Here is a 21,010-nt window from a genome sequence, read left to right as displayed (position 1 = left end):
TCTGCCCTGACTGGTGCAGGACCCAATAGATGAACTCTGCCCACAGCTAGTGTCTGCTGATCATGGGAGTGTCCACTCCTGTGGAAGAGGCAAAACCTATGAAGTGGTTGTAGCACTTCAAAGGCACGTTGAATTCACAACTCATCTTGCGGGAAATATTCTAACCCCTGAGTAACTCACCCCCATTCATAAGACAGTTACTCTGCAATTCATTTTCTGAAGCCCCTGTTGGAACAAGCCAACATATAGGAAAAAAAGTAAGAATCGTATGGCCAAGAGAACAAGAAAGTAGGGACTGACTCTATAGTTGATTGATTAAGGCATTGCAGTAAGTGAAAAAGAACTGGTGACAGTTAGAAAAGGGGAAGATCAGAAAGTCTTTGCTTCCCAGCATATTCACCTGTTTTAAGTGTGAGAATCATCAACTAAATGATCCAGAGAGAACAGAAAACCACCTAGGTCTTCTCTCGTAGTTGAGATCATTTTTGCATCTGCTCCTCAGTCAATAATAAGGAAAATAATTAATCAGGGAAGGAAACATAAGAGAAAGAAAGTGAGAAATTACACTGAAGAGACCGGAGAATTGAATTCTGTCCCTTTTTCAGCCATAGACTGTCAATGTGATAGAAGGCCATCCCTCAAACTAGTATTTCACAGGCAGTAAGCCATAACAAGAGTCCTTTGCTTGACACCCTGCGATCTAATACAGAGAACACTGATCCACTTCCAAGTGTAACTGGAGCCAGTGTGAGCTGTGTTGTGAATATACAGGCTACAGCTATTTAATGTTTCCAGGACCACTCACTACTCACAGGACCAACTATGCAGAGTGCCTCTGTCCGTGTTGTTCAGCTCAACTTCGAAAAGACCATGGACTTCTCCACAGTGTCTACTGGGACTGGTTCCTGGCCTGGCTCGACTCCTGTGCTCCAGAATTATCAAAGAGGAATTGGCATGAGCCAAAACCATGTCAGGCACTGTACTAACAATTCAGAACAGGGTTTGAGTGATCACCAGAGCATAAGTCTTACAGCTACACATGGAACAATGAGAAAAAGTAAGATACTGAATAAATGGTTGTGACGCAAATGCTGTCCTCCTCACTTAGTAAACATAGCTTTCCTGTGCTACCTTTCCAAATTAGCCCTTCAAATCTTCCCTCTTTCCTTTATTTTCTGAGCTGTTGAGTAGGTATGCAAGATAAGATCTCAGTGTGCTGCTGATTGAAATCAGTAAGATCCCCCATTAATCCTCCTGCCTGTCTTCTTTATCTGTTTTGGCATTTTAAACTTCTATTCCAAACTCTTTGTGTAAGAGCTCACTTCATGTCGTATTTTATATCATGAAATCCAGTCAGGACCCAACCCAGGCTAGAACTGCTTTGTAATAAATAATAAAGATTGTCAAAAATGATAACAATGTTTTTGAACAACTGTGTGCGTTTTTTAAGACAGGTGTGTTGCTTTAAATTATTCAGTTCTTTAATTTACACTTGGTTTTGTCTCTCAGTTCAGGAAGTCTGACTTCAATATTTTTAATGCTTAGATTATCAAATAGAAAAAATCTTGCAGTTCCCTAGTGCAGGGGATCTAGAGCTGAACAGTGATTGAGATGTCTCTCATTTGTACCATTTTAGAAACAATTCCTTGAGGCAAAAGGAGCAGTCCAGAAACACCAGCTTCTGAGTGTCAGGCTAACAGACCTCCAGCCTTCATACTGCCTCCAGCTTTTCCCAGAACATACTCTTGAAGCTGGCACAGGCCCTGGTGCAACGGACTGCCTTATTACTGTGTTACATTTCCTTTGTACTAACCTGCAATGAGTAAACTGGTAGGTCAACCATCTGTTGAATAAAGAGGTGTCATTTCTCTATAAAAGCCATATTTTGACTGTAGCTGTAGACCTGTCAAAACTCAGACATTAAGTGTCCTTGCTCCTGCTTCACAATTTCACATACCGACTCGGAGGCCTGAGAGACCAAGCACACAGATCCCCAATGCCTGGTGTACCACAATGGAAGTGCATTCTTCACTCAGTCAGAAATGGCTCATTCTGAAAGAAGAATGTTGCGTGTGGATGGCATAGTGGAAAATCGTTTTGTCTTGAAAAAATGCCAGCTTTTTTCAGAAAAGAATTTTCAGAAAAATTTTTGGGAAGATGGAAGTAAATCTCTACAAAATCTTAATCATCCAGGCTGCCAGCTGCTTGTAAGCGAAGTAGCTGGGAAGACATCAATTCAGAGAGATTAAGAATGTGTCAACCTCAGAAGGCAGGCATACCAGGGAACCCTTAAGCAGGAGAAGCCAGGCAGCTCAGCAGGCCTAGCTGGCAAAAAACATCAGGTTCTTTATCGTCAACATTTTTTTTCAGTAGAAAATGTCTTTTCAACAGACTCTAATTCTCAGAAACCCCAACAGTGACATTACTGTGTCACCCTAACTCTTCCAGATGTGTACGTCTGTTGCAGGATGGTGCTCAGCTTCATAAGGAAAGGGGGAGCAGAATGCTGGGGGAACTCCTGTGTCTCTAAGAAAGAAAGGTACCACCTTTAGGTCCCAAATGCTCTTTGCTGCTTACACTATAGCAGAGAAATCACTTCTCAGTAGCAGATAAATTTTTCACAGGGACTGAAAAGACTACTGTAGAGCAAGGGCTGACCTACCCTCTTCTATTTGGCAGCCCAGGCCAGAGCAGTCCCCCTCCAGGAGGAGTGAAGCCAGCACCTCCTACAAGGTCAGAGGCACATGCAGATCATGTTGCACTGATCTGTGAGGTGGCCTCGTGGAAGAAGTTTAGGGCATTCAGAACTCAGGGTAGAGCTGAGTGAACTGATGCAGAACAGCTGAGTAATTGTAACTTTATTCAGATTATATCCTGTTGCTGAGCTTGTGACTTTCTGTGTCCTTCTTTCCTTAATAGAAGTTCCTTGCTTTATGTGTTGACTCAGAATTGTTACAAGGTCAAAGCACTCTTTAGACCTATGGACAGTGAATCCTTGACAAGAGTGACTGCAGAAGGATATTTTTTTCTCAGCCCGGACAGAGGCCAAGCCAGTTTTGTTGGAATCCTAGACCCACTGAGTCCACTTCGTTGTTATCATAAATTGCCAAGAAGACAGATTACTCATGGCATTGCTTCAGTGGGATAAGAACAGATTTATCAGATATGACCACAACATGAGCAAGTCCTTCAAGTCTTGACTCACATTCCTTCCTTCTATTTGATCCTTCTTCCTACTTTCTCCTTTCTCCCTGGCCCCTGATGCTTTCTAAATATCATCTTCTACCCCAAGAACTGATCTTTATCTCCATCTCACACTGTCTCTGTTCTTTCTATGGTTGCAATCTCCCTGAATTCACATTATCCCCTGTTTTAGGCCAGGGGAAGGCCTGAAGCTTAAATATCAATAGGGAAGTGCAAGAAAAGTAGCACAATCCAGACCTAGCCACAGGCAGCTCCTTTTATCTTCCTGAGATGAAATGTCATTTCTGTAGCAAGTGCCTTTTCATTTGGAATCCATCTTTTCAATGATGAAATAACACTTCTGAAAGTACCGCATCAGAGAGGATGGTTCTTTGGGGATACAGTGATAATAAGCATAGCAAGTGACAGAGGATAATCTCAGCAAGCATTTAGTAAGGTAGGAAGCACAATACCTATTCAACCTTTGATTAGGTAGAAAACTTCAAACTGGGATTAAGCCAAATCTCTAGCATCCATGACATCTCTAAAAAAGGCAACCAGCTACTGGGGCATATAAAGAGCTGCCATTAGAAATTCAGAGACTCCAAAAGGCTCTGGACCTTTTTGCTCCAAAAAGACTTATCCTGGACAAAATATTTATACACAATATATTTTAATTCTTTTCCTCAGAGTTAATAGCTTCCCATTTCCAAATACAAGGCAAAAATATCTCTATTCTTTGAATCAGTAAGATCTTACTTGTGGCCTTTTGTCTTTCTAAAGGGTTCCACGACAGTACTGCCATCCACAGACTTAAATTTTTGAATTCAAGTGGGTTTGCCACAAAGCACGTATAATCCCGCAGTTGTCATTAACATGATGAGTCATAATAAGAGCCTAAAATTTTGGAAAACCACAATTCCACTTTTTTGCTCTTTCTTAAATAAATAGGAGTAACACAGATAAAAATAAAAGGAATAAAAAAAGTTTTAGTGTAAATGAGCAGTTCTGCCTCAGCTACCATCAAGCATTATGTTTCATTGCCAGAGTCATATAGCACACCTGGGTGACTTATGTTTCCTTTTAATTTGTGCAATTCCTGGAAAATAAAATGCCTCATTATGTTCTGCAATACAGTAGCATTTCTGAAAGGTGCCCCAAAGTAACTAATCATTGCAATAGTTTCATTTTATTTCACTAAAATGAACAGACAGGCACAGAAGATATTTAGCTTTTGGCTTTTAAAGGAACAGTTGGCATTCACAATTTAAAGTATTTCTATTATTTCAGCTAAGACGATTAATAGAAAACAACTGTGTCTGGCAGATTGCATTTAAAACTGTACTATTGAACATATCCCCAATTACTAGGAAACAAGCAATGTACAAGGCATATATCATTAAATGCATTTCAGGCAAGGAAACAGCTGCTAAACTTTAAAACAGGTAATTGTGTAAAGTTCAAATAATACTGTCAGAAGACCCACCCATTTTGCTAAATACATCACTTCGAAAATAGGAACACTTTTCTCTCACAGTAGAATAAATCTAAAAGTAAAATAAAAAATACATTTAGCCTTTTTGGTGTGCTGTGGAAAAAAAGATATGCTCTGAGATCAAGTTTGGAAACCAACAGGAAAGCTGTTTAAATACTGGTTTAACCATCAGAAGGACGATTTAAAGAAATAAATATGAATATGGTTGTATCTCTTGTTCTTAGATTTATAGTTTTGTTTACAATGAACACAACTTACATTGAAACAGAACACAAGCACAATTTAAGCCATTATTAAAACCAGGTCTGAAGTGCCGCAGACTTGTCTGCTGCACCCACATGGAAAGAGGGGGGTCCTGTGAGTGGGGAACTGAGCCAGGAGATTTGCAAAGCAGAGGTGCTCAGCGCTGCGTTACGTTCTCTGATTGTGTCCATGTTGTGTGTCTTAAATTTGTCATGTGTCTTAATTTTATCACTAGCACCTTCCCTACCCCCACGACCTCCTGCTCTCAGTACAGAACAGCAAGTCAGAACGTAGGGAACGGGTGCAGCCTGCTGCTCCCTGCGGGTCTGAGGAGAGATGTCTCTGGGCAGTCATTGCACCGTGTGTATTTCAGCTGTACCTAGGAACAATCAGCATCATGGAGGTATGTTGTGGGGCTGTGCTGTGCATTATTATTGTGTAAGAGAGGCCTGCAGATTCAAATGCACAGCAATTGGCATGAATTTAAATAAAACACTGAAGAGAATTAGCTGCAGAAAATTAATGCCAGGCGAGCCCATTCTAAACACAACATGCCCAAACCCCTTGTCTGAAAAACAATAAAGCTGAAAGTAGATGTTCAGAATGTTAAATTACATGCTTGCATGCATGGTCTCTGCACTCAGCCCATTGAAGCTGTCTCCAGCCGTCACACGGAGGCATGCATACACGCATATGCATACATACACACACAGAGAGTGATGCAGTTCAAATAAATGCACATGCGACAGCATTCTTCTCACTTTTCCCTCATCACACACGTTAAATAGGTCAAGGTAATGAAAGCACATACATGAGAATGCACATGAACAGCTGTGCATGCCAGATATAGAACAAGCATATGAGTGTGAAGATGAAGCTTGAGTCTGGATTACTACAAAACCAAACAAAAATGCAAAGAAACTACACTTTGGATTTCACAATTTATCATTTGATATTCCAACACCATAAGCTCATTCTTCCTTTTTTTTTTTTTCTGGTGTGTGTTGTTAGAGACATTTCTAGATACCCCAGATCATATTTTCCCCATAGATATATTTTATTGATCTACCTAATCTATTTTTCAATTTATAGTAATAATTCTTTAACAAGAAAAGAAATGTGTGCCAACACTAGCATTAATAAGGTAGTCTGTACAAAATCTAGGTGCCCATACATTAAACAAAATTTCTGCGTGAAAAGTTTCTGTTGTTGTATTGCAATTAAGGTGAAAAATAATGCACTATCAGAGGTATAATAGGTCTAACCAGAATCACTAGGTATGGATATTGATTGACAAGCTATGGTAAGAAATATTGTGCTTTGCATAAGTTTATAAGGAATTTAAGAATTGGAGTTTCAATACAGAAAATGGGAATTCTTAATTGAGATTACTTATGACAATTTTATAGCCCCAGGTGTAGTGGTAGAACATCAGAACTAACATAGAAATAATCACCATATTCAAAATTAGTTGAATTTTCTTAGTTTGTTCCTGCTTACCATTTGTAAGCACATCTTCCTAGCTACTCAGCTTCCAAACATACTGGAAGAATATTACAGGAGCACAAAGGGCAGATGCTATGATTTATTAACAAAGGATTAAATGTGTGCATGTAGACTCCAGTTTTGAAGATGCACCACTCAAGAATTTTTGTGGGTAGAATTCATGTATACCCCTTAATGCTAAAGCCCAGTACCTGCCATTAGCCAGACTGATTGTGTGTTAAATACATGCTTAGATCAAATTGTGCAGACAAATTCAGTTTTTTGAGTTCATCATATTAAAAGACATGTGTAACTACAAATAAAATAATGTTCTAGGATTTAAAAATAGTAATTGAATTTTGGGGGTTTTATCATTTTGGCAGAGGACAGAAGGACTGGGTGAGATAGCATTTGATGACAGAATTATCACCCAGATCTGTAGTTAAGCTGTGTAAATAATTCATCTCCACACCAGATACGTCTTTCGGAAAATCCACTGCATGTCTTCTCTCTGTGGTGAATGTGTTACACATCGTTATTTCAATGTTAATTGCAGTGGAGACCAGACAGAGGAGCTCAGAGTGCCTACTGTGCAAGTGAAAATTTTTTGCCCTATTCAAAATCAGTAGTGCTTGACATGATAAAGGCTAAATACCATGAAGAACAGTGAATGGCTTTCAGTCTTCAGTGCTGATAAACAAGTTTATTGTTTCTATTGTTTATTTTTATGATTAAAGCTAACCCATTCCTGTTAAACCTAGATATGTGTCAATCAGTTGCTATATGTAAAGGAAGAAACTATGTCAGTTAGACCCACAGGAGAAAAAGACCAGAGTATTTAATCCATTTTGCCCTGAAAAGAAGTTGTTCATTGGAAGGGAAAATTATTGAGCAAGTGTAAGGAGCATATCTGAGTATTGTTCATGATTTTTCCTCTGAGGCAAAGACAAAGAGATTTTGAAATTATTTATTACACTAGAGGTTTGTTTGGGATTGCTGAAAGCAAAGTGCTAAGTAAATGCTGGAAAGACAGGCTTCCTTTCATCTAGGTACGGACTAGACTTGGAGAGCAGCACTTCATGCTTGGTGTCAGCTGTATGAGGACAATAAACCAGATCTGCAGACAGGCTGAAATGATAAAGCCACAGTCTTTGGTATGCCACAACCCAAGGCGGGACACAGAACCCACAGTGAATGAGAGTGATGGTCAGATGACTCTGCCTTTATGAAGGAAACACATTACTGTATTGCTTAAGAACTAAGCAAGAAAAAGATTATTTTTATGATCTTGGTCTATCTGTTGTAGTCCAGTTACAAAACTGACTGGGCACCAAATTTGTACAGCCCTGTAGGTAACTTTGGAGTGACACAAGACACATTTGAGAAGTATAAAGCTAAATGAATTCACACCTTGAAGATCAGGACTGCTGTTTGTAAAAACCACTCATCTTTAAGTAGCCTTTGGATACTCCAAGTGCCAAGTGTCCCTGCCCCAGCTTCAGCGTTTCTCAAAGGAGTCCTGGAGCCTTTCTCTGTCCTTGCCCCTCTGCTCCTTGTTTCTGCTCCAGAACACACAGGTGAATACACATACACAAACATGTTCCTCTTCCAAATACTATTCAATTAAATTTATTTCTTTCTGGTCACCCTAGTAGACTACTAAATACCCTTTCCCCTCTGCACCTCAAAACTTCCCATCTTTTTTTTTCTGTGTGACACCCTAATCTGCATCATCACATGATCAAAGTCTTTTGTCCATGGCCTGTTGTTGCTAGGGATGCAGGTTTGGGTGCTGGTTTGTCATCCAGGTTGACATCTCTTTGTACACATGGCTGCTGCGTGAGTTGGTGATCATCCACTCTTTGAATTTCTGTCCCCTCTTAATGTGAAAGGCAGAGAAGGCAAATGATACTCAGAGCTGAAAAGGAGGCTGCAACTTGCCGCAGCTGCACAAAATAGAGAACGTAATAGCAAATAGAAATTATAGAAATAACCATCATCTCGTCATTGCTACAGTACAGCAACAGGGAGCAATTCAGTTTGAGATACATTAACAGAATGTGAATAACACTGTTAGATAGTGTTATACACACGGTTCCTGCCTCCACTGTGTTATGAAAATACTGCCATGCTTGTGAAGCCCCTGTGAGGTGTTAGCCAGTTTTCTCAGTGCAAAGGAAGAACTAAGCGATCTCCAGAGGTATTTGCTAAGGTTATCCTCCCCCAAAAAATATATAAAAGGAGGCAGGTTATTTTTCAGTTTATGCATCAGGCACTACGGATCTGAAGACAAAACCAACCAGCCTGACTGAGGCCAGAACACAAAACCTGGATTTCAGGCAGTTTGAAACATGAAGTTCTATAACCTCAAGAAATTTTGAATTCTGGGCAAGTCCTTTTTCGGTTCTGAGATGTGAGAATTTCACAGCAGTGACAAGAAATTGCCAGTCCTGTTATATATGTGTACAGTTCCTTCTGAGCTAGGATGGGTGCTTTTGGACTGAGCTTGCACCCATCAGTTTCATATTAAAACTGAGGGATTTTCATGAATTACCACCAGTATGATATATGTATTCCTAGGAGACTCCCATAAAGTCATTGCTTACTTTTAAATTACATACTGTATTCAAGACTGCAATCAGATCCTCATACTCCTGCCATTCCTGTCTTACAGGTCATTAGGAAGGTCTTTCTCTCACCCCTATACACTAGCTTCCGCTTTATGAGTCTTATATTTCCTTCCCACTTACATACTTAATTTCAAATTCTATGGGGAACCTTTAATACACAGTTTGTATTCCATAACTTTACAGGACATTTCTTTTCAACTTTTATTTTCCAGCTGGAGAGCATTTTCAATAGGATTGTTTGTAATTTTGTTTTCAGTTTACACATATCAAGGCACCTTGACACATCTGCACTTCGTACTTCTCAGCAACAGTTTTAATGGAAATAAACATGATATCTTGCAAGTGAAGGTCGTGGGGAAATGAGACAACAAAGGACAGCTGTGTCCTGGATGAAAAACTTCTTGGGAGGAAATTCTTTCTGCAGCCTGACATCTCCCTTAACAATCTTTGTGCAACTCTCCTCAACTGGACCCCTAGGCTTTGTCTCTCTAACGCCTCAACTCTAGCCCTAGATGTGGACTGGGCCTTACCAAAGGACCTCCAGCTCTGGCCAAGATAAACAACTGGTCAGTGAAAAATTCTTTTCATTGCCCACACCTTCCCTCTACAGGCCCTTTGCAACTCCACCACAACTGGATCCCTTGGCTTCACATCTCTGCTAACCCTAACTGTCAGCCTGTCCCAGAGAGCAACCAGACTGCTCAGTGGAGCATACCTTTGGTTGCCCAGACCTTCTCTTGGCAGCCCCTTTGCAGCACTTCTTAACTGGATTCATAGACTTTCTCAATCTCCTAACCCTAAAAGTGGACAAAGCTTTAAACCCAGACAACCCTTACTCTGGCCTAAATGAAAAATTCTTAGGGGATATTAATTTCTGTTGCCCAAACCTTCTGTGGGTAGCCCCGTGGCAGACCCTCTTCAACTGGATCCCTAAGGTCTATCTTCCTCCTAACCATCAAACCCCAATCCTAAACTTAGACATTCAGTAAGCCTTAGACCAAGATCTCAAGCCACAAAAAAACATTAGCTGGTTTGGCAGCCTAATTAATATTGTCCTTCTGTGGCATATCTAGGTATTTTCTCTCTCCTAACTTCAGTCCCAACCACAACCATAACCCAGACAAGGGCTAAGCTACAAATTTTCCCCTGAGATGGCCTTCACCTGGGCTACCCTTGGGGTTTATTTTCTAATAAAGGGACACACCCATGGTAGGCTTAAGTTTAGGAGAGAGGTAAAGCCCAGGGCTTCAGTTGTGTTGGCATTGCAGAGAGGCTACCAAGGAAAGGCTTGGAGAACAAAAATAAGTCTCTTCAGAGATATTTTTGTCTGGGATGTCACTTGGAGTCTCAGACTAATGCTCAGCACATGTCTAGGGTTAGGGTAAGAAGAGGGACAAAGCCTAGAAGTCCAGTTGGAGTACAGCTGCAAAGGGTCTACCTAGGGGAAATTTGGGCAGCAAAAGAATTCTCTCATGATTTCGTTTGTTTGTTTGTTTTGGCCACAGCTAGGTTTGTCTGGGGTTAGTTCTGTGACCACTTCTAGGGAACATAGTTAGAAAAGACAGAAAACCTTGTGATACAGTTGGGATGGGGTTGCAAAGAGGCTTCCAAGGGACAGGTTGGGCAACAAAAAAGAATTTTCCTGTTTTCATTTTGTCAGTGGGAAGGATGATCTTGGGTTAGCTAAGGTTACAGCTAGTGGAAGATGTGAGACAAAGCCTAAGAGTCCAGCTGGAGCAGGGGGCTGCAAAGAAGCTAAGTAAGGTTTGGGCAAAGAAAGGACCAAGGCTGGAGGTCCTTATGTAAAGCTCAGCCTTTCACTATGGTTAGGGTTAGGGTTAGGAGAAATACAAAGATTCAGTTCCCATTGTGGTAGGGGTCACAAAGAGGTTGCCAAGGGGAGAGATGAGCAACAGAAACACTTCTCCCCTGATAGCTTTTCCATCTGAGCCATTGCTCATGGTCTTGTGCTAAATCTCAGCCAACAGTGAGGTCTGGCTTTTATACTACATGTTTAAAAGTGTGAAAATTAAAAAGAAAGATTAAAAAAATGTCATAAAGACTCAGCATATCTTCACACAAAAACATCAAATTAACTATCCATCTCCAAGAGAAATACAAACCTTGTAACATGTTTCCTGAGGTTATAAAACAAAAGTTACTTCCAGGTAACTGTAGCTAGAGCTGGTGATGCACTTCAGGATGACTTAGGAAGGATCAGGACCATCCTTGCAAGGGTTTGTTTGAGGCCCTCTCTTACAGACAGTTCTCGCTGAGAAAACTACCAGGGAAAACCTCAGCCTGAAATAATTTCACTCCGCAGGGGCTGAAAGTGCAGCATTTTTACACTCCATATGCCACCAGATAACATAGACCACAATGCTTAACAAAGCTTGCTGCCATTGAATGGAGATGGCCTCAGCCCTTCACTCCCCACATCTACTGGCAGCACCCACCTACCTACTGCTCTCCAGTACTTCTCTGCCTTTCCAGTCCTCCCCTGAGTTGGAACAACTCAAGGACGCAGAAAAAATGCAGCCCAGCAAAAAAAATTGTAAAACTTTCTGCTAGATTAGTGAGTTAAACTGGTTTACGTGAGGTGAAACAAGAGGCGAAGTTGAGAAGCAGGAAGGAGATTTGGTGCTGCAGCCATGACAGCAGGGAAGAAAGAGAAGCACAGAGAGAAGGGTAGCATGGAGGAGTGGAACCATCACTTCAGGATGCATCAAACAATTTCAGCCACCTTGCCTGTCTGAATATTAGGGGTGGCCTGTGCCAGTCAAAGAATAGCTCCACTCTCCTCCAGGGTCTGGATGCCCCTTTCGCACACCCATCACTTCTGTGCCTCCTAATCCAACGGAACAGGAGAGTTGTTTTCTACAGGTTAGAGAGAGTGAGAGATCACAGTGCAAGGCTGGAATAAAACCAGTGTATGCCATGGAAGAGAGCAGCATGGCGAGGCCCAGGACACAAGGTAATGGTTGGTTTTGGTCAGCTCAGCACAGTGGTATGTGAGGCCAGAAATCCTGACTCATGCAGCAGTGTGCCTGCTTCTCATACCCTCTGGTATCATAGAATGGTTTGAGTTGGAAGGGACCTTAAATATCATCGAGTTCCAATCCCCCTGCCATGGGCAGGGACACATTCCACTAGACCAGGGTGCTCAAAGCCCCATCCAGCCTGGCCTCAAACACTGCCAGGGAGGGGGCAGCCACAGCTTCTCTGGGCAACCTGTTCCAGTGTCTCACCACCCTCACAGTAAAGAATTTCTTCCTAGTATCTAATATAAATCTTCCCTCTTTCAGTTTGAAACCATTACCCCTCCTTCCATCACTACACTCCCTGATCAAGAGTCCCTCCTTACCTTTCCTGTAGGCCCCCTTCAGGTACTGGCTGCTATAAGGTCTCCCTGGAGCCTTCTCTTCACCTGGCTGAACAGCCCCAACTCTTTCAGCCAGTCCTTACAAGGGAGGTGCTTCAGCCCCCTGATCAACTTTGTATTTCTCATTTTCCAATCTGTCAGCTCAAGAGATTGCTAATTGCTGAGTCATTTCGAAGTCCTCTAGCAGAACTGAGCTCTTGTTGGGCTGCACAACGACTTGGTAAGCCTCCACCTGATAACAGACCCCAGAGCCTCAGCCAGAAGCAGTCATAACTGGGGCTGGAAAGAAGATGATTGGAAAAAGTGATTTTTATCTATCTCCTGAAAATGTCATGTTTGAGGAAGAAGAATCATCTGAGCAAGGCACACAAGTAAAAAAAAAAAATTATGTCATGGGAAAAGAGTTTTGAAAAAAAATCTGTTTGGGAATTGGAGCCCTTTGCCTTGCTGAGAGGGTTATTTGCATGTTCGCTTTCCCCTTTTGGTAACGTCTTTTCAGACCAGCTACAGGGATCTATCTGTCTGTCATCTCCATTTTCCTGGAGGAAAATAGGATTTGCTTTTTTCCTTGGGAAAATTTCCACTTTCACCTTTGTAGAGAGGACAGTTTCTGCTGAAGGATCGCTGCCATGGGGGGCCGTGCATCTCTGCCCTTAGAGGGGGTCACCCTGGAGCACAGCTGTCTCTGGCCATGCTGCTGCTGCTACTCTGCACCCCCGGCCCAGCCCCAGGATCCTAGCTGCAAGGAACAGATTATATAGGGGAGAAAAGGGGAGAAGAGGGGGATGGGGAGAAGGAGGAATAAGAAAGCATGCCTGCCTAAGTTTAACTTGGTACAAAGTTGTGACCAGAGGGCTAGAAACTGTTCTCGGATCCAGCAATACAGAACTAGGCAAAAAATGTTAATGACTTTGGTAGTGAGGTTCCCATGTTGATAGACTGGCTGCCTCCTGAACTGCACTCTGCCTCTCTCCACAGTCCTCTCCACCTGATGACGATAGCTTTGACCCCTTTCATTTGAAGTTGTTTACAAGGAACAATGATATTTGGACAGTATTTATATACTTCTTGTAAAGTATCTCAGCATCTGACCAATGAACTCACAATAAATACTCCCTTGGCCAACCGTTAAAAAACCTCCACTTTATGGCATTTTGGCAGCAACCTTATCAAATAAGAAAAACATTAAAGGTGACTTAAATAGCTCACAGTTCTCAGGAACATCTGGGCTTGTAGTCATTTATCACATAAACTACGAATAGGGCCAAATGAACTGAAAGTCATTCTGTTTTCCTTTTCCTTTATATATAACTTTTTCCACTGGAAGAGTACACTGCAGGCTCTTAATCACTTCTGCAATATCACAGAGTGTCAGCTTTATTTAACAAAGCAATACACATTTCAGGAATAAGGCTATACGGACGCATTTACATTTTATTTTTCTGTTTAACTAGGTGGGTTTTTTTTAATCCCGGTGGTTTCTTGATGGATGAAGATTTTTTATTTGGAGGCCAATACTATTTTTTGGGTAGTGACCAGCTAGATCTGCTGGAATGAATTTTTAAACTTCTCTTTTTATAGAAATGTTTTATATAATTTTTGTTTGTTAACAGCTGCGTATATGTTGTAGTGATTATCCTGTGCACTGAATCCTGTGGACAAAGACACACTGCTATGTAACTAAAAAACTGTATCACAACACATACATGCAAGGAGTTGATTACAGCTTCAGGGAAAGTCATTGTTTTGACATTTCCTAACTTCTCACTTCCTCTGTTTGCAATCTTGAATAACTCTCTGTTAACAGAGTTGTTTTTAATATATTTTCCTAAATTTGCCTTTTCTGTTCAGTTGGAATGTAGAACAAGTCAAAACTGTATGCAGTGATCTCTTCTTCCCAACGTGTAGTGCCATCAGAGATGCAATCCTGTTTTTCAGCCATGCAAGCAGAGACCTCCACCACTTCATCTACTGGACTAATTATGTCACTGGGTATCATGGGTGGCCTGTGTCTTTCCCTTCCTTTTATGCACACCCTTGAGAGATGACAGGCTGAGTTTCCTTTACATCTTTAACTGTGGTAACCAGCACTTTAGACTGGATCTCTGGATGAATATATTATAATCTCCGACGAAACCTTCCTTTTCTTCCAGCTGGCTGCTGTTGCCAGAATGCACAACTCTGCATGGCTTGCTCTGCACAGGGACAAATCTGTGCAGGGACAGCTCTCCGTGGGGACAACTCACTGAGGGTCAGCAGACTCCACTAGTGCTCCCTGCTGCACAGTGAGCTCCGCAAAGCCCTTGAACATCAGTGAGTGCTCTGCACAGCACAGAGGGGAGCCTCGAGCTCCCAGCAGTGATTGGTCTCTCATGGGAGGTGGAGGGGGACCACCCATGAGCTCGTTCCTGCCGTGCCTGCAGTCTGCATTGCATTAGAGGGCGGAGGAGTGGGCATGCAGGCAGCAGGGCGAGTGGCGAGGGAGGTGGGGAAGAAGCAGTGAGGGGAGCAGCTCTGGATGTGGGGGGGAAGCTGGCTGCCTGAGCACTGCTGAGCTGAACAGTCCTAGGCCCGTTTCTGATGGTGTATATGCAGTGCTGGTACTGCCATGCGCGTTGTGCAAACGGGGAAGAAGCACCACGGCAGGAGGGACTGTGGTCCTCCCTGGCACATGGTGCTGCATTGGTCCTCCCTGGAGCTACTCACCCACCGTTGCTTCCCAAAACCCCCCACCCTCCCCCCCCCCGCCGCCTTCCCCTCATGGCAGGAATGAGTTCACGTGTGGTCCCCCATCCACCTCCCATGAGACTACTCACTGCCAGGCACTCAGGGCTCCCCGCGGCACCACACAGAGGCCCCATCGATATTCAGGGGCTTTGTGAAGCTCGTTGGGCAGCAGGGAGGACCAGTGGAATCTGCTGACCCATGGAGAGTTGTCCCTGCAGAGAGTTGTCCCCGTGCAGAGTTGGCCATGGAGAGTTGTCCACGGAGAGTTGTCCACAGAGAGTTGTCCTAGACCCTCTTGCGCTCCCACTGTAGGTCACCACATGGGGTATGAATACCCAGAAAGATGATTGTCCAAGTAACACGTTCAACAGTGAGATACCATTTCATGGTCTTACCATTCTATTTTGCTTAGGCAGTGTAATAATTCTTGCTAGCACACAGACAGAATTTACTAGAAGAACTAGGTATGAAATGTTATTTTTCAGGAGTCGTATTCAGGAAGGTTGTAAGAGGTACATGTAAATTCAAGTTCACATTTTTAGTGATTTACAGGTTGTGCTGTCTGTAGAGAGGACTGCTGGAGGGCTGGATTTGCTGGGGGAACAGAGTACTGTACTAAGGAAGACAATCCCAGATATCAGATAAATGAGGAGGCACGCAAAATCATTTTTCAAAAATGAAGCATTCTATAGATGATGTATTTATTTTCAAAGCAGGAAGTACTTACTGACTGTGTTCTTTTGGGCCTGAGCTTTGCCAGATGCATTGGTGGCTGTTGCTCATTATACCCAGATTGGGAAAAGGCATTGGTTTTGGCGTAGACAGGAGAACAATTCTACAGTGTGTCCAATCAGGCACCAGACAGTTGTTGACGTGACAAATTTTTCTTCAGAAAATGAATTGGTTTATCACTTTTTGCCTAAGTCTTGTATTTTAATAAGAAATGCCAGCCCATCTGTTTTACTGGAACGCCCATAGTTGTGGATTAGCAGACCATTTTCAATAGCTCCAATTATTTTAAAAGCAGATCAAGGGACTTTGAAACTTTGTGTCTTGAAATGTAATATACTAGGATATTACAAGTAGTTCTGCTCACTTTACTCCCTATTTGTTTAGGAACTGGAGAGTCTAAATCCTTTTCCTCATGTAAGAGTGGATCACAGAGTAGAAAATATTGAAAACCAACGCTGTGGGGAAATGCAGTTGATATCAGTACAGAAGAGAACTATTTAGATGTATAAACCACTTATCATGATAAATCTATCAGGTAAAGTTCTTTGAAAAAGGGGTGATGTAGAAAACTGGCATTCTGACCCAGACCGTAGGTGCAGTAAACAGGTGATATGTTGCCATGGCTGTGGCGGATTTCCTCAAACTGTACTTAAGCATCGGCTGCACCAGGTGTAAAAGGTCAGAAATGACAGTGAAGTTATTCTGAGCATTTGGCTTGCTAAGCATTGCTTGACTGCAGCAGCAAGTGGTTACAAGCTGTAACCTCAGCCATGTGAAGCTCAGTTGACCTTCTGAACACAACATTCATTATAATTCAACAGCACCTGAACAGAATCCTAGGGCAGCACCTTGGCAAGCTCTAAGTGAGAAGCAAGAGATAAAGGTGATAAAATTCATGTTTGGTCCCAGTTCTGTTCATTCTGCTTAACAATGAACATGTCAGTACATGTGCCTTTACAAATCATACAGAAGCAGAATATGGTCAAAACAGTAAAGAGGAAAAAAGTGTGAAAAGACCTGGCAACGTTGGGACTGGAGGGAGTGTCTCAGCCTGGTGAATATGGAAGTGAATGGTCACATAGCACCGGAACAGGTGAAACCTAGATTCCTGTTTTCTGTTTGCTTCTGGCTTTTCCCTTATCTACTAATGTACAAGTGACAGCTGAAGCTTTTCTCACAATTAGGGCATTTGTATTTCTCCACTGTTCCCATGTGAATCCTATAATGTCAAAAAAAATGTTTGCACTTATGTTGCACCTTCTTTTCATGTTACCAACTGCTAATAGAAAACTGTCATGAAGCCTGTGGGAACCTACTCTCCTTGCACTTATTTCAGTTAAATTGGCTTGAAAGTGGTGGGTGGGTTCAAAAGGAAGGAGGGGAAGAAGGATGGACACATGCACATTCCTTGGAAACCAGACTAAAAGCATCAAGTGGAATATGGTACGAGGACTGTGTCTCCCACTTCTTACACTAAGCGTGTGCAACAAGACAGGTCGAGAATAGAGTTGCTGGTGTGTGCTCTCTCAAAATCATCTTGAGAGCAGTTAGGACAGCAAGTTTGGGGTCGGTTTTGTGCAAAACAAGTCAGGGATGCAACATACACTTTTGTTAGAATTAATGTTGGCATTCCACTAGGTGTGCCTGTCATCCTGTTTTCATGTGGGGTACCAAGGAGCTGTGGGGAAAGAACAACTTTTGGCCCCAGTCTTATCCCTTACTTTCCATAGCAATGTCTGTGTTCACACGAGAGGACTTGGTACTGTGCGGGGGCATACGGGGCTGATCCTATAAGCCTTCAGCTTCAAGGCTTTGATCACTACCACCCCCAGACCTGATCTGAAACAGTATTTTAAAAGGAACACTTTCTAATATGGAACATAATAATCTCCCAGAATCCTATGGATCTCTTCTCACATGGTACCAGGAATGCTATTTGACATGCCCTGTGTTTGTTAGATTTCCAAAAAGGTAGTTCTGATACTATGAGAAAAGCCAGAAGAAAACCAAGCTGATAACATTTTAAGTATTCCAAAATTAAAATGTGCAGAGATTGAGCAGACATTACCCTGAAAAGAAGAAATGTTTTTGTATTAATTAGTAAAGGAATGTAGAGAAATGAAAAAAAGTGGTAGGTAGGCTTTGTACCTGTCAAAAATTTAAAAAGTGCAGTCATATGAATATACTGTTGACTGTTCTGGAAAAATTATCACACAGATTACCAAATATATATTTATCATTTTAAAATAAATTTAAATTATTTTGTAGTTCCCTGAAATAAATCATTAACCTAACCTTAGTACATAGGTTTATATGGAATTAACTGTGTGTGGTCATGGTTTAAGTCTCAAATTTAGTGCTTAAAATGTGAATTGCATTTCTTAGGGAGAATAAACTTGAAGCATTTGAAGCACTTGAAGCTGTTGGGGCTGTAGGAAGGAGTCACAGCACATGCTGTACACAGTCTCCTTTTCTCTGACATCTCTAAATCCACCCTGGTTAGACGCACTGGTTACTCCATCCTAGGCTGCTCTTTTAGTACCAGCTGCCCAACAGCTACTAATTGGTGGTGACACAATAAAGCGTGAGACAGAGCATATTACTGAATATTCTCATTCTGTTTACCTTTCAAAGTGACTTTCAGTTGTTTGATGGAATATATAGGCAGCACATACGACTGGGAAAGTGAGGCTAAATGTCAGGAGATAGTGCTTTAATTTATCCTGCCAGAAAAACCATAAAAGCTAAATTTTCACTAATGCTAGTGTTTGCATTAGTGTTGCAGCACGGGGCAGGGGGGCTGCATTTTCAAAATTGTCTTGCTTGATGTTATTTGATTCCTCAAATCGTTGTACTACTTTGAAGAAGTGGTGATGAGTACTCTCATCTGAAAAAACAAAGGCAGGACTCTCTGATTGATGTCTCGCGTGTGGCAGTGGTACTTGAAAGCGTTTCCTCACATGCAGCAGAGAGATAATCCATGATATTAAATTGTCTGATTAGCTCTTCAAAATACCGTTGCACTTTTATCCTTTGGTGTGTCCTGATCAGTGATGTGCCCCAGGATGCTTTGCCTTGTGAAGCTGTCTTGGCAGCCCCTTGGAGACTGTGCTGCTCCCAGTGCTGGCTGCCAAGCCTGCGGGCTTGTTGGGGTTGAGTTTAGAGCTTGCATGAGCTCTGGAGAGTCCTTTCTCCTGGAATCTCTGCTTGTGGCTCATTTCGCACCAGCATGGTGCCACTGCAGGCACGCGATAACTCTGCACCATGCTCCTGAGTGGAAGGGAGAGCTGAGTGCCATGGAGTAACCCTATCTTTGAATTGCACTCACTGCCACTCCCGTCTTGAACTGTGTCACAGGAGCTATTCTGTTCTGCGCTTCTTTGTCATGCCTGTAGGCAAAGGGGATCCAGCTTCCTGGCTGTGTTCCAGGACTGAGCCTCCAGGAGATGGCTGAGTAGGTCATGGCTTTTTCCTCCCTTTGAGGGTGGCCCAAATCCCAGGGGTGTCCTGGTTTGGCTGGGATAGAATCCTAGGCCAGCCATGCTAGGCAGGCCATTAGCAGTTTTGAGTCAGCCAGAGAAGCTTGGCCGAGTTAACTACAGATGTAGCCCATACCATAACGTCATGTTCACTATAAATGGGGAAGGTTTGCTAAGAAAGGTGAGCTCCTGCTAGAGTTCCTCTCCCCTCCCTCCCCTCCCTCCCCTCCCTCTCTCCCCTCGACCGTGAGGGCCAGACATTCTAGACTGAGTATAACTTTGTGTACTTTATTTGTTTTGCTCTTTTATTAAATCTGTTCTTGCTTCAACCTTTGGATCTCCTCTCTTTCCCCTAATTCCTCTTTTCAACTGGGGAGGGATCATCATGTGATAGAACAACTACTATAGTTTAGCCCCTGGTACCAGAGACAAAGAGTCAACCAGCTGTGTACCTCTGCAGGTATGAGGATGGAGACCTTCACATCTGTGCCCTTTCCTTACATGATCCCCTTGCTGCTTCTGTGATTCAGTACTGCCAATGTAGATCACAACAGATAATGGAAGCTTCTCTGTGTGTTTAGTTATGGATGTGCCCATAGGGATGACTTTTCCAGTTCTTTCTATATTTTATTCATGTGAAATTGAACTGAATACTTTCTGTTAAGGTCCTCCAAGAGCAAAGTACCTAGCAGAAGGAGGAAAAATGTCCCTAGAGCCATATAAAATCCTAAGGAAGATTCTGAAGGAACTGGAGAGAGGACGTGGTCGGTATACTTCACTCTGCATGAGACTCGGCTACCAGAGGTTTTAGGTACACATTTGGACATGCTGTAGCCCGCACAGTGGGAAGGAGTCTATCAGAGCCTCACAACGGCAATGCTGGGTTTCATGCCCTGAAGGTTCTGGCGGGCCACAGAGATGGTGCAGAGCCTCTGCTGCCAGTTGTGGTTCAAGCTGAGTGCCAAGGGCAGCCGCTGCCCCAGTTTTACTAGTACGATTCAGAAGTAACTTGTGCAGAGGTGGGTACTCAGATTTGAGGGCCTGGCATGTGCTGAGCTTGTGTTGAGCTCACACGCAGTATTGCTTGCCTACTGGGCCAGTTCCAGGTGGTAGCGAGGCCTCAAGCAAGGCTGGCTGCCCCTTCCTAGCACTGGAAGTCAGGAGGAGATTCTGATTCGGTAGGCTTTTTGGGTCATGCACGATTTCCCATCTACAGACTGATAGCTGGGATGGAACAAATTTGACCATCGCTGGTGCTTACAGGGAAGGGTGTGAGGGCCTTGCAGAGGATCTCCTCTCAGAAGGGATGTTTCCTTAACTGGCCTCTCTGCAGCTTCTTCCCATCCGCATTGAAGGAAGGCATTTAGCATCACCTTACTGTTTGCCAAAAATGCACTATGTGCAATGCAAACCAGAAGATCAGGTGCAATTGCCTGGTCTCCAAGCTCGTCAGGCATGCCTGTTGTTTGGAGTAGTGACTAGGTGCAGCCCCAAAAGCCCAGGCATTTTTTCTGAACCTTATTGACATCTTTGAGAAGTATTGGCTCCTAAAGATGCCATCTGCCTGATGGGGAATGGTTCCATCTGATCCAACTGTCTCACTTTCTTTCTCCAGAGATGGACCAAAAGGCTGTGCAGAAGGATGTATTTTTGG

The sequence above is a fragment of the Leptosomus discolor genome, chromosome 1 (genome assembly GCF_034619465.1).
Source record: "Leptosomus discolor isolate bLepDis1 chromosome 1, bLepDis1.hap2, whole genome shotgun sequence".
Taxonomy (NCBI): domain Eukaryota; kingdom Metazoa; phylum Chordata; class Aves; order Leptosomiformes; family Leptosomidae; genus Leptosomus; species Leptosomus discolor.
This window is presented reverse-complemented; position numbering follows the sequence as displayed.